The sequence below is a fragment of the Chelonoidis abingdonii genome, chromosome 3 (genome assembly GCF_003597395.2).
Source record: "Chelonoidis abingdonii isolate Lonesome George chromosome 3, CheloAbing_2.0, whole genome shotgun sequence".
Classification (NCBI taxonomy): domain Eukaryota; kingdom Metazoa; phylum Chordata; order Testudines; family Testudinidae; genus Chelonoidis; species Chelonoidis abingdonii.
In genome coordinates, this window is record NC_133771.1 from 52,308,311 (window position 1) to 52,320,596 (window position 12,286).

General features: G+C 41.8%; 1 protein-coding gene across 5 annotated transcripts in view; it reads left to right on the plus strand.

Moving 5' to 3' along the window:
• The first annotated feature begins 1,338 nt into the window (after positions 1-1,338).
• The window catches only part of PHF3 (PHD finger protein 3), an 86,688-nt gene continuing 75,740 nt past the window's right edge, over positions 1,339-12,286 (plus strand). For 2 of the 5 annotated variants that reach the window (XM_032796366.2, XM_032796399.2), the window contains exon 1: positions 1,339-1,584. The gene's annotated coding sequence lies outside the window, so the exon portion shown is untranslated. The remainder of the gene's footprint in view (positions 1,585-12,286) is intronic. The other 3 variants (XM_075063742.1, XM_032796384.2, XM_032796423.2) reach the window with 2 other exon arrangements.

Genomic DNA, 12,286 nt, shown 5'->3' on the forward strand with positions numbered 1-12,286 from the left:
CAGGTCCTAGTACAATGAGATCATGTGAGAACTTTAGCTTTAATTTACTTATTAAAGTAAAGCACACATCTAGCTCATATGGTGGCAGAGAAAAGGTTGGGGAACATGAATCTTCAGGACTCCATCACCAGAAGAGAACCCCAAAATTACTTAAAAAAGTCATGATTTTGATCACTTGGGTTTGATAACATTGTTCAGTGTAAAAATCTGTATTGGCAGGATTATTCTTTGACAGGTAATTTGAATGCCAATTAGTTATTTATAAAAGCTTTTCAGATTCATCTTAAACAGTTTAAAATCTCTTGTATTAAATATGAATCTGTTTACCAAGTCACTGTGTAGTGTTTCTCTTTTTGCGCATCTGGCAGCTGAATAATACCTAAAATAATGCTTTAAAGAAGCCCTCAGTTTGACTGCATAACGCTCTCTGGGTTCTAGTAAAACATGCATCCCTCTACATAAGAAAAACTTGCACAAGTGTAATTATCTGTGTCAGTCCCTGCTAGTCATGTGACACTGTATAACCTGGCCCAGTACCACTCCATGTATACACCAGTCTGCCCCAAGGATTCAGTCGCTAAGTTCTATCTACATGCTTTCCTTCCAAGCCATCTGGCTCAGGTAGAGGTCGGTCAGTTTCTTGCTCTATAGTGCACACCCACTGGCTCAGTCCTCTTGTTTTAGCCCTTCTGGCGGATGCTATTGCAGTAGGAAGAAATCTGTGTCACTGAGACCTCTTGTGCCTCCCAGCGGCTTGCATGCATGGTGCAGAGCTCCACCTAGGTTGTTTTGGTGGCTAGTTTAACCCCTTTGGGGCTAACATGGCAGGAAGGCAGAAGACACAGGCTTAGCAAAGGAGTTTCTTAACCGCAGTTACTCTACTGTTAAAACACTCAAGCGTTCAAAGTTCTTTGCAAACAAAAGGCTGAAGCTAGACCCGCCCCGAGACGAACTTTCCACCTGTTGTGACTGATCAGTGTATCCAAGATGGGAAACGTCGCCACAGTGCCCCTTGCATGCGCGGTCACCGACCTGGGCTGAGCTACCCTCTCCCCCAGTTCTCACATAGCGTCTCATTACTAGGGAGGCCCGGAGCACACAGTGCTATCTTCCCCTCTTCCCTGCAGGCCTCTGCGCGGAAAGCCCGCGGCTCCACGGGGAGGGACCGGGGCTCAGTGCTTCAGCGCCAACGGCCCGCCAGTGCTCTTGGGGACAGTCGGCAGCGGCCAAGCCCCTTGCCCGGCCAGGGCAGCCCGGCCCCACTGCTCAGGCGCCGCCGGGAGCCGAGGCGCCTCGTACCCTGCCTCTAGTAAACACTGCGGTCACGTGAGCTGGCCTGCGCGGCTCCGCTCGCCTCGCGCACGCGGCGAGCGCGTACACGGGCACGCGGCTGTCGGCAGCGAGGGCCAGGCCGAGCGGGAGGGACTACCTGAGGCAAGGGTCGGCCGAGGGGGTGGGCACCTGAGCGCACCCCCAGCAAGGAGCGAGGCGCGCGCGCGCGCCGCCACCGCCTCCTCCCGCGCGGCCGCCGCCGTCCTCCTCCCGGACCTGGGCCGCGGGGCAGCGCTGGGCGGCGGAGCAAGGGTGAGTTACCGTCGCCGGGCCACAGGGCGGCCGCGTCGGGCCCCTCCGTCGTCGCCTTCTGCCGCCTGGGCCCGAAGCAGCGGCGCGGCCTGGCGCAGGGGCCTCTGCGTTGGCTGCCATGGGTCTCTATCAGCTCCGGCGTGAGGCCTCCGCCCCGCCACCACGCTGGCGCTGGCCGGGGGGAGCCCGGGGCCGCTGGGCACCGAGCTAGAGTCGCCTCCACCCCTTTCTCGGGGGCGGCCCCGGGACGTATTGCCCGCCCGCACCAAGCTTGAGCCGGCCCTGGCTACCCTCCCGCCTCGGCCTTCTCCTGCCCCGTGCTCCTCCTACCTTCCCCCCCTTCCTCTGGCCTTCTCCTACCCTGTGGTTCTCCTGCCTTCCCCCACCCTCCCCCGGGGGCTTCTCCTGCCCTGTGGTCTTCCTCCCTCCCCCACGCCGGGGCTTTTCCTGCCCTGTGGTTCTCCTGCGTCTCCCCCGCCACCTCCGCCCCAGGTCTTCTCGTGCCCTGGGACTGCTACTGTTTCCCCCACCGCTCCCGGGCCTTTTCCTGCCTTGTGGTCCTCGCCCCTGTCCCGGGCTTGCTGCCTTCCCCTGCTCTGGGCCTGCTGCCTTTCTCCGTCCCCCACCACTGATCTGTGCCTGCTGCTCTGCCCTCACATCTGTTCTCTGAGGCCTACTACACGCACTTTTCCTTGGGCCTGTTACTGATCTGGGCCTCCTATCCTTCCCTCACTCCTTGCCCCCACGTCCTACACTCTTCTCTGTATCCCCCTCCCCCTACTACTGACCTGGGCCTACTATACACTCCTCCGTGCTACTGACTTGGGCCTGCTAGATCCAATCCTACATCTACTGCTGTACCTTCCCCTCCCAATACACACAGGCTACACTAGCACCCATTACTGTTCTTCCCCAGTACACACCGAGCTGCCAATCTGGACGCTGCTATACCCTTCTGCAGGACCAATTGCTGTACCTCCCACTCCTCCATACACACACCACCCATACTGATCTGAGCCCCTTCTCTAGCACCTGCCTCTACACCACTGCTGTCAGAAATCCTGCTGCAGTTATCTTCTCCCACATACATTTCTAGTCCCATCAATCCCAGATGAGTGATGATTGGACCTTCTGCAGCTCCTCTCACTCCCCACAGTGCCTGCTCAACCACCCCTTGCTATTCCATTCTGCCCCCCCCCCCCCCAAAGGACAACCTCTAGTGACTCAGACCCTGTTATTTGCCCCCTGACCTCCACTGATTTATTTCTCCCCACCATACTCCTAAACCTGTTATCAGAACAAGACTAAAATCTCTGCATTAAGCATCTTTCTAGGGTACTTCTTGTGGGGATTACAAGTAAAAGAGATAAGGGAAAATCACTCACTTTTACTGCCCAGATGAATGGAGTTTGTCAAAATGACATACACATTATGCATTATGGTAGCCATTCCCAAATTAGCATATATACCATGTGACCCTTTCTCACTGTCTGTATTCTGAAAGACGCCTCGGACCTTGGAGTGAGGTATTTGGAAATGGAGTTGCTCTATTTATGGGTAACTCTCATGAAGTGTTCTGCAGAATGAAAGCTGTAGAGGGTCAGCACATAATGCAATATTTATACAGAATAGAGTATTCAAAGTTTGATTCTTGTACCTGCTTTCATATATTTTATAAATAGATTATTTGATTTCTGGACACTACAGATTTTCTCCGTCTTTTCGTGGCTTTTAAAAATTAATACAAATTCACTGAAACTAAGAAATATTTTTTGTGCAAGTGTAAGTATTAAAATAGACTTTAAAGAGGGTAAATAAATGTGTAACTCCTCCCAATTAAAATAGATTTGAACTTGAATTGGTTTAATAAGTATATTAAACATACTAATACAATTATATTATGTAGTTAAGCATTTTATGTATAGGATCATTTTAAAATGTTGGGTTTTATATTACTTGGAATAATTATTAAACTGTCCAATAAATGGGTGAGGATGTTATGTTTTACATTTACCTGTAATAGTATTCCCATAGTCATGTATGCCATCTCTCAGCCATCCTTTTCTTGAGAAGCTGTAACTCTATTTTCTGTACAAATTACTTTAGATACATTCTAAATCTGGATTCAAAACCCATTCTATTTGTTAGCCATCATTACCATTTAGATTGGGGAAAAAAACCTGGATGACTTCACCTATATGAGCTGCAATATATTGCCCAGTCAATTGACCTTGCAACTGCTCGTTACCTCTAGAGGTTAACAGGTGTAACATATCAGTAGGTGTAGGATATTGGATAGATTTAACACAGCACAGTCACTCGCTGGACTGTAACTTGTTGAATTACTGTCTCAAAATAATCTTAATTGAAAACTTCTGTTTTGAGAGCTTTAGTTATAGCCTAGATCTATTATATCCATTACATTCCCATCATTTCCTAATTATTAATTTAAATTGGCATTGGCTTCAGCACATAGACTGAAACTGACTTAGACTGTAAATAAAGGGTAAACTGGAACAGTCCAGTTTGGTGCCATATAGAATTATTTTAGCCCTGTTTTTAGTTTAAATAGGTGAAGAAATGGAAACTAATGCAAATATTCAGTTTACAAACTATACTTAATCAAGGTGTGGCACACACCAGTAAGGAAAGGAATATGTGCAGGAGATACAAAACATGTATTAACTTGCATTTGGGAGAATTGATCTTATGCATATGGGAAAGCTTTGGAAATCAATAAGGTCATAAAACATTCTGTTGCAATGCAAAGCAGTTTGGATATGAGTTTACATTGTGATCCGATCACAAAACTAATTAAAAAAAATGGATGAAATATAAAAGAGGCATGGGATAATACCCTTGTTTGTATTGCACTAGAGAAACCTCATCATATAGGGGAACTTATGTAGGAGCTTTTGAAAATTTCAGTAGGCTGTATCTTCAGGTGCCTAAATATTTTTAAAAATCTGGCTCTGTAGTTCAGAGCAATTCTTTATCGGAATGGTGTTGATAAGTTTAAAAGAATTTCTGAACAGAATTATTATGGGGCTGGATGAATTGACCTATTAGCAGTAAAAGAAACATGTACAGTTTGACATGTTATGACTAATACTTAGCATTTACAGCATGTACAGTTTTTAAATGCTTTTTAACAAGTTTTTGACAATTTTGGTGTAAAACCCAAGGAGAATAGCTATTTAGTATGGTTAAGGAGTATAATGAGTAATGTGATAAAAATTAATATAGAATACTTTAAAATGGATGTAATTGTACATCATCTTCTGCAAAAAAAGAAGTCATATTTTGTTGAGTAGGGAATGGGTGGTAGCAGGGGCTAATCTGTTCAAGGTAGAACATTGCTGGTGGGATCTTGTAAGTGGTTGTGAAAGGTTTCACTTTTGTGAGTACAGTCTTTCTCCTTTCTTTCTTCCTCTCCAGCTCCTTGCTATTTTTAAAAACGTATCTCCTTTCTGACTGAAACCTTTGCCTAGTTCTGGTTTATTAACATAATTATCTTGGATCATGCTTACTGGATCTCTTTGTTAGAGAAATACCCTAAAATACCTTTTTGACTGCCTAGGTGCTTCCTGTGAAGTACAGAGGAAGCTAGTGCGAAGGGGTCTGCTGTCCATCAGTGATGAAAGACTGGATGTTCAAGATGGTCATATAAAGAATTCTACCCACTTTAGTTAGTTTTAATTGATTTAATTATGGAGTCATAGAGTTTAAAGTTCAGAAGGGACACACATCACCTAGTCTGATCTCCTGTATATCACAGGCCACCAATGCCATCCAGCCCCACATACTAAACCCAGCACTCAACAACCAAAATTAAACCAAAGTATAGCAGCCCACAGAAGACTAGACTATTACGTGCCACAAGGAGAACAGGCAGGATTAAGGTGAACCAATGCCCAAGGCCCCTGCAATGTCATGGCAATGAGTAAGTGAGAGATAGCAGGTAATCCCGGCAAGTGACCTGCACAAGAAAGCAAAATCCCTCCAAGATCACATCCAATGTAACCTGGGGGGTTTTCCTGGGGGGAAATTCCTTCCTGACCCAACATGTGGTGAACAGTTAGACACTCAGCAGTTGAGCAAGAACCAGCCAGCGAGTATTTGATAAAGAATGCTTGGTGCCCACCTTAGAGCACTCGTCCACCCTATCCAGTGCCCTAGTTCCAGCTGTGACCACCTCTGATGCTTCAGAGGAAGGAGACAAACCAAACAAACAAAATCAGAATAAAACTGGGGGATAGACAGGGTGGGGGAAGGAATCCCTTCATGACCCCTGCAAGTGGATGGCTGAAGTGTGAGCATTTTAGGAACATAAAACTGGGACATAGACTGGAAGTTAGCTCCTGGAGCTGCTGAGCACTGCCCCTTCCCATTACAAGCAACTGTGTCATACAATAGCACTCATAAATTTGTCCATTTCTTTCTTAAAACTAATTAAATTGTTTGCTCCCAAAATATCTGTTGGGAAGCTGTTCCAGAACCTCTGACTTGTCAGGCTGTTGACATTTCAACAGCTCTACCATTAGCAGATGCTTCTGGTAGACCAATTTATAAAGAACTTCAAGGTAGGGGGAAGAAAGAGAAGAGCAGGTTAGGAGAGTCAGAAAACAATGTAATGAAGAGTAATGTCCAGTACTATTTGATGCTAAAATAAGGCTAATTTCCCAAAACTAAAAACAATTGAGTCAAATCAGCATGTAAGAATTTAATTAGAAAAAATGTGAATGGTCATTGGGAATAATTTAAGAACACCTCACTAGATGTCCAAAAAGCCACAATTGAAGAAGCAGGTGCACGGGTTACAAAACTGATCTGGTTTAGAGGGAAAGCGAAGGCAGCTGTAAAATAATAATATATAACAAATGGAAGAAAGGAGAAGTTGATGGTAATGAATATAAATCAGGTGCTAGGAGTTGTAGAAAACTGATAAGTGAAGCAAAGGGACACCGAGAAATCTGTGGTCAGCAGACTTAAGGACAATAAGAAGTTTTCAAAATATATTAGGAACACAAAAGAATTCTAACAATGATATTGGTCCAGTGCTAGATGGAAATGGTAAAATTATAATGATGCAGAAAAGGCAGAAGTGTTCAATAAATATTTCAGTTCTGTATTGGGGGGTGGGGGGGAACAGAAGCTATAGGCTTATCATATGGTGATACTCTTTCCATTCCACCGGTATCTCTGGAGGATGCTAAATGGAAGTTACTGAAGTTAGCCATTTTAAAATCAGCAGGTCAAGATAATTTGCATCTAATAGTTTTAAATGATCTTGCTGAGGCACATATTGGACCATTAATGTTGATTTTCAGTAAGTCTTGGAGCATTGAGAAAGTTTGGGAGACTGGAGGAAAGCTAACGTGCCAGTTTTTAAAGGGATGACCCAGGTACTTATAGGCCTGTCAGCCTGACACCGATCCCAGGCAAGATAATGGAGTGGCTGATACAGGACTCACGTAAGAAAGAATTAAAGGAAGATAATGTAATTAATGGAAATCAACATGGATTTATTTGAAATAGAGCCTGTCAAACTACTTGATATCTTTTTATGTTGAGATTCCAAGTTTGGTTGATAAAAGCAGGGCTTTGGAGTGAAGCCCGGAGCTGGAGCACGGAGCAGCTCTGGAGCAGGTGGAGCTGCAGGTTTTTGCCTGGAGCTGGAGTGCAGCCAGAGCACAGCTCCAAAGCTCTGGCTAAAAGTAGTAATCTTGATGTAATTTACTTAGACTTTAGTAAGGTATTTTACTTGGTACTGCATGACATTTTGATAAAAAAAAAAAAGTGGAATAATATGAAATGAACATGGCATGCATTAAAGGGGTTAAAACTGGCAGGCTAACTGATAGGTATCTACCTGTAAATGGGGAATTGTCATGGAGCGGGTGTGTTTCCAGTGGGGTCCTGCAGGAAGTGGTTTTTGGCCCTGTACTGTTTAATATCTTTATCAGTAACCTGGAAGAAAACATAAAATAGTTACTGATAAAGTTTGCAGATGAGAGATGACACACAAAATGGGGGTGTGGTAAATAATGAAGAGAACGGTCATTAATTCAGAGTGATCTGGATTGCTTGGTAATATGGGCACAAGCAAACAATATGTGTTTTAATATGGCTAAATATATACATATATAGGCAATACTTACAGGATGGGGAAGCATCTATCCTGGGAAGCAGTGACTGTGAAAAGGATTTTGGTGGTATGTTGGACAGTCAGCCTAACGTGAGCTCCTAGTGTGATGTTGTGCCAGAAGAGGTAATGTGATCCTGGGATGAATAAACGGGAATCTTGAGTAAGAGGAGAGGTCATTTTACCTCTGTATTTGGGCACTGGTGTAACTGCTGCTGGAATGCCGTGTCCAGTTCTGGTGCCCATAATTCAAGAAGGATGTCGATAAATTGGAGAGGGTTCAGTGAAGAGCCATGAGACTGATTAAAGGGTTAAAAACATGCCTTACACTGATGCAAGGAGCTCAGTATATTTAGCTTACCAAAGAGAAGGTTAAGGGGTGACATGATTATAGTCTATAAGTACGTACACAGGGAACAAATATTTAATAATGGGCTCTTCGGTCTACCACAGAAAGGAATTAACGCAATCCAGTGGCTGGAAGTAGAAGCTAGACAAATTCAGACTGGCATACGTTCTTATTGGTGAGAACAGTTAACTGTTGTTACAATTTACTAAGGGTCATGATATGCTCTAGGAATTATTTTGGGAAAGTTCTGTGGTCTTTATTGTGCAGGATTTCAGACTAGATGATTACAGTTGTCCATTCTGGTCTTGGGATCTATGAATGAAAGTAAGGGACTAAGTGCTGGGCAACCTTCTCCCATACAGTGCGGCCAATGTGCCTTAGACCTGACCTACAACTATACTAGTATTGATGGTAATCTTTTGAGTAGAGACTACTATTAGGCACATTTTTTTGATGGCTTTGTGATTGGAATAAAATTGAAGAACAGCTGGAAAGAGACCACATTCAGCCATGTTTCCACCTAGCTTTGTATCTTTTTTTTTTTTTTAAAGGACACTGCCATGATAAATTTTATAACTTTAAAACTGTTTTCCTGTAGTTAATGTAGGAATTCAGATCCTTAACATAAATTGGTGGTCATACCAAATATTTTTTTCTCTGTGATGTAAATTAGTTGCTCTTGATTATTGAACTTGAGGCAGAGTGGTCCAGTGGATAAGGCACATTGACCTTGGAGTCATGAAACCTGAGTGGTGGTATCCATTCTGACATTAACATGCTTTGTGACCTCAAGCAAGTCACTTCACGTCTTTATACCTCCGTTCCCCATCAAACATTTTGTTTCTCATCTGTTTAGATTGTAAACACTGTGGGGGCATAGACACTTGCTGTGTGTCAGTCCAGAGCCTGGTACAATTAGGCTTTCTCTCAGTTTGGGCCTCAGATCACTATTGTAATACAAATAATAGCTTCTAGCATTAAAATACAAACCCACAATAACTTGAATCAGAGGAGTGTCAAACCCAAATTATCTTTTTGTTTGCTTTGATTATAAAAGGACAGGTGGTTTTAAAACTTACTTATTTCTACTGAGTGTCTCCTCTCTGAAATGAAATTCGTTGGTGGATTTGATGTAAACAAGGTCTCTCAGGTTGCCATCAATCTGTGGTGGCTCTGGACATTTATAATCCTGGGGGTGGGGTGGGAGGGAAGGTAAACTAAATTTAATATGATAATTACTCATTTCACTTGGCTTATTTAAGGTACAGTATGCAGCATAAGATTAAAAAGGATTTTTCTGTTTGAATGTAGTTAATTTCATACCAGCTACGATGAAGCTTTCTTCTTTTGCCTCCAAGTCTAACATTTTATCATAGTAGGGCTATATGCCATTTGATAACATTTTCTGGCCTTTATTGTGGAGTCTGCATATAGGGTCCAGCTCATTTCCCATGATTGTGTACAGACGTTTTCTAAAACTGTTGGCCTTGAGACTGGTCAATGACCACAAAGTCCTTGTTAAAGAGGCTGCATTGCTTAGTGTATGAGACTTAAGCCTTGGTGCCGCTAGTGACTACATATGGGCACATGGATCTACCCCATCCAGTGACTGGGCCTTAGTACAATCATATACTCTACAGAAAATATGCACACTTGTTCCAGGGGACTTCGTTAACACTATGCAGAAAAATATTTAAAAATAATGGAACTAATTGTATCTTATCCTTAATACATTAGGAGTTCACAGCAGCAGAAGACTTAGTTGATTAGCTCAGCTAATACCATTGTCAACATTTAGCATTATAATTAGCAGTTATGTAAGGAATATCTTAAACCTCTGTAAATTTTGCTTTTTTCTTCAGTTTAGGTTCTGCCAGTTTCCATTATTCATAGCCTGAGTTAAATTTGTTATACATTTAAAAAAATGAACTCGATTCTCTGTCTTCCTCTGAGACCACTTGACTTCAAGTTTCATACAATCAAACTTTTGCTAATATAAATTTAGGAATATAAAATGAGTGTTGTGAACAAATATATGCAGAGCAGCAGGTTAAAAATGTTTTAAGAAAGGTAAATTATAGTTAATATCAACTAAGAAAAATATGAAACCTGATTTACATAATAAGCTAACAGTGAGTGGAAGTAGACTTTTTAAAAAACAACAAACCAAAAACTTACACTTAAAGAAAAAGGCAGCTAAAGAATACATTCAAGTTAAATGTATCTAAAGAAAATCCAGAATATGTAAACAGAAAGTATAATTAAAGACAATAGTGTAATTTGAGGGGGACTGTTCTAATCTATAATGTTCCTTGCAGACAAATACACTTAAGAAGAGTTTGTGTGGACACCACCTTCCTTCGATATTATGCGTTTTTTAAGCTGCCTTGAAGGAGGAGAAATTCCTTTCTCTTGGAAATCATAATCATTATGGACTACTTTTAATGTAATTCTGGATGGATGCTGTGCAGTATGAATCTCTGCTACACTGAATAATAACATAACAGTATTTTAGTCAAGCACTTTTTGGGATACAGAGACCTCAATTACGCTTATTTTGTGACAGAAAAAAATGAATTTTACAAGCTGGAAATAGGGAAAATGGGAAAGGACAGGTTAAAGCAACGAGACAGAGAGAACCTAGACAGATTTTAAGTTAGCTGAAACTGTGGAAGATTAAGATTAAGATCAATATTTGTGATGTGGACCTGGAAATAACCTAAAAATTAAGGTTGAAAATTAAAGAAAACCAAAAAAAAAACCCCCCCAAAAACCCAGTGATGTTGAAAACAGCCATTAACCCCTAGGGGCAGAAAATTGCCTTGTTTAGAACAGAAGTTTAACTTCCTAATTTTGCTAATGCATGGAATGTACTCTCATTGGAAGGATGTTAAAAGTAAAACAAAAAATTTCTTCAAAATTCATGTTCCTTAGGTGCTGTGTGCAGGGTAACTTATCTGCAGTAGATGTTTCTATATAATATTTGTGTAGTATGGAATATAGATTCTGAAGGACACTGACAATGAGATATACAGGTATTATTGCAGAAAAGTTCAAAACTTTTATTACTGGAAGAAATGACAGTGGGTCAGAGTTGAATCATACTTTCATGCCTGTTCTCCCCCTACCCCCAGGATCTATGACCTATAATCTTAATTGTTGATCTTGCTTTTGAGGACATAGGTTTTTGAATGTTAAGAATATTCTGTCTGTATGTTTTTGTTACAAACAGGGTCTGTAGTTGACGAACTTGACGTAGAATTGCGCTCCAAAATAGAAGCTTTTGTTTGTAAAAATTAAGACTAGCCTGGTTTTTGTGACCAGTTAGTGTCGTTGGCTGTAGTCATGGCTTGTGTCCACAAACATAATTAGCTATTATGGGAGCTAATCATGTTTAAACCCTTTTAAGAGGCCTAGACTGGTGCACGGTTCTTCAGCATTATCTACACCAAGTTGTTTTTTTTTAATCCCATGGTTGAATTCGTAGTTTGTTCAACTACATTAGTGTTGGCAACATTGCTAGAGTACGGTGTCCAGTTTGCCATCTTTAAAACTAATCCATGTACAGTATGTTAACAATGGTTCAACTGTATTAGCAGTTACCATGTTGTGAACAACCATGTCACTTGACTGGTGCCAACAGCCATGGGGAAACTTAGAAAGCTTCCCTAGTGTGGAAAAGGCACAGAGGATTTCAGTGTTGTAAGTGAATTCTAAATCCTTAACACTTTTGAGCACTTTGTGTCTGCACATACACAACTATTTATAATAATGTATGAGCAATTCCATTGCAGTTACACATTCAGGGCAAATTTCACAACCATTGTGTCCTGTATCTGTTGTTAGGTATCTTTTCAGTACTAGTTAAAAAGGGCTGGTATTACAGGAGTAGCATATTCATTAGTCTTCCAAGTAGAGTTCCACGATGCTATACTCCCAATTATTTTCTTTCTTTGAGCTATTGGAGCTTTTTTAGTTTTATGCATATAAATTATTTTATAAGGTGCTGTGTGGATATAATAATAAGGCTTTTTCTTGTTTTAAAAATTTAAAAAATACTTTAATAGCATGACTGTGCTGTGTGTAGTAAGATGAGGCCCTGAAACATAAACCCTTATTAGAGGCCTAGTATGAGGCCTGAGGCCTGAACTAAAGTAATGGTCAGGACTTTGCTAACATAAAGCAAAGTTAAGCTGTGAGCCAGAAGC